This window comes from Penaeus vannamei, chromosome 25, assembly GCF_042767895.1.
Source record: "Penaeus vannamei isolate JL-2024 chromosome 25, ASM4276789v1, whole genome shotgun sequence".
Classification (NCBI taxonomy): domain Eukaryota; kingdom Metazoa; phylum Arthropoda; class Malacostraca; order Decapoda; family Penaeidae; genus Penaeus; species Penaeus vannamei.
The window spans coordinates 12,865,944-12,868,488 of record NC_091573.1 but is presented as its reverse complement, the minus strand read 5'-3'; the positions used below and the strand labels follow the sequence as shown (position 1 = coordinate 12,868,488).

Below are 2,545 nucleotides of genomic sequence, written 5' to 3'. Positions count from 1 at the left end.
CTGTCTTCAGTTTTAATGAAGTTTTCGCTGTAATTTTTCCTAGACATCGTCTTTATTTTCTCCACCTCTTCTTTCTAATTTTCGTCTTCTGTCTTTTATATTTATAGGAATTATAATTTTGGAATGTTTTCATTAGCATAGAATATTGCACTAGTATTTTTTTATTTTCTTTGTTAGTTATTATTCATAATTTGAACTTATTCTACTATTCATGTATTTCTATTACTAAAAGAGGAAGAAAGAAAGAAACATTATTTTAGTAATAGTATAATGTGGATAAAATTTCAAGTGAGAAAAAAAATTAAACAATTCTCATCTTTTAAATATATTTTGTCTCTATGAGTTTTATCACATGCCAAGTGTACATTCAGAATGTTTTTTTTTCTGTATATCAAGACATATTACTAAACACAGATGGATACTGACTATGCTTTTCTTATGTGCTTACATTATCTACATACCTACAGTAAAGTATACTTTTTCATATAACAATCATATTTCTTTATTATTTACATTCCATTTTTATGTAAATATCTGTCCATTTCCTGACTATGAAATGTACAACATTACTCTATCTAAATATCCCAAATAAGTCATTAAATGTATGAAATTTACAAAGTGCATGTTCTACAAAATATTTTGCTCAGAAAATGTTTTACACAGACTTATTTCTTCTGCTCCATATACTAATCCATGAGAAATATTGCATGCATGGAAACCACTTATGAAAATATTTCACAGCAACCTTTCAAAGCAGTAGTGATAACTGCTCAACTTGTTCTTTCCTGAAGTGCCATTATGTACAAATTTGCTAACTACTTTCATACAACTTTGAAATACCTCATATCTTAACATATCTGTGTATGTGCTCAACAAACTCCAGCTCAGAATGTAACCAACAAACTGCCATGTGTAATTATTCTCCTGAATCAGATAAATTTCAAAAGGCAATTTGAATTATTCATTCTCCCTCGTACTGCTCTCCAAAATTGTTGCAAATTACCCAGTGTATTTTATTTTTCAACTTATTTTTCCTTTGTTTTGATATGAAAATTGCATATCCTAAGTCAAGTACAAATATAATGAGAGTCCTAAATATTCAGATTTCAAGAAAATAACAACTCTTATTATTCAACAATCTTTAAAAACTCCTCCCAAGACCATACAGGAGTGATACCATCACAATTCTATCAAAGTCACAAATTGTGAAACTGAAATACATATGTTGACAATATGTTGTTATAACCAAAATAATTCCTGGTACTGAAGTATAAAAAATGGCGTTAATGGAATGTTATTCTGAGTACCAGTGAAGTAATGTGTCATAAATTAATCATACAAACAGTAGTCATAATATCTGAAGTTGATCTTGCAAAACAAAATCAATAGAATTTACCAATATAATACTTAAAATTTCCCTTCAACCATCTCTGTAAAACAACTAATCTCAAACTTAATTAACAACAGGAACAAAATATTAATTTATCATTATATTGCAAAATATTCATTAAAGGTATTATTACATTCATGCTACCAACACATTCAGATGCAGCACATATTTTTATAATTATACATGGCAGAGTGTCTTCTGTTAAGCATAAAAGGATTCATAAACTGTGATATCAAGAACGTGAGGTGCAGTTGGATGTGGCTTTGAGGAAAAAAATAGAATTATTTCCTAAGAATGTCATCATACACTGGTTAATATTTTCTCTTTACTGGAGAAAGAACAGCATCACATTACCAGCCTAAAGGGGAATTTGAGCAAAACTCTTCCACCTACATCAAGTAACTGCCACACACCAACAACTATACAAAAAGTGTAACAAAACAACATTTGGTAACATTACTATCTACTAAAACCTGTAACCATCTGAATATAGACAATGTCAATAAACAAGATATACTCTTAACAATATCCCTATCCAATACCTTTTATATAACACAGATTTAAAAAAATCATTTACATAACATTATTTCTGATACTGACATATTTTACAATGCCATATATAAGGAATAAATCAAATAATATATTGGTGACTACCCATAAATGCCCATACAAATGGCTATTCTTATCACACTACATTTTATAGACATACCATACAGAACTCTTTAACAACTGACACATCAGTGGAGCGTTATGTACTTTCTGCAACACACTCCACAATGCCTGAGTTTGATACTGGTACTTGTATTTTATATCATTTATTTTTTGCCAGACCCCATGAAGAACCCACATCAACCATAGGAATTTCAGTTTACCTTTTGGGAAAAACACGCAAACATTTAACTACTATGGAAGAGCAGGGGGTGGGGAGGGTAAAGCACCCTGTGGATTGGATAAGATCTATTTTAGATTAATTAGAATTACAAAATGTATCTGTGCCATAAAAAGATTCATTTAAACCTTGTGATAAAAACCAACGACTTCAAGTAAAATGCGATAAAAACAACATCTTCCAAGTTAATTGAATTCCCTATTTTTTTCAATATTACTCAGTATTAGAATGGCACAAAGAAAAAATAAAGTCCTAAGTACTTATCT

General features: G+C 29.7%; 1 protein-coding gene across 1 annotated transcript in view; it reads right to left on the bottom strand.

The window, feature by feature from the left end:
* Nucleotides 1–254: 254 nt before the first annotated feature.
* LOC113820336 (zinc finger protein 605) overlaps nt 255–2,545 on the bottom strand; it is a 10,782-nt gene continuing 8,491 nt past the window's right edge. The window contains exon 3 of the mRNA XM_027372668.2: nt 255–2,545. This exon is cut by the window's right edge and continues 1,904 nt beyond it. The gene's annotated coding sequence lies outside the window, so the exon portion shown is untranslated.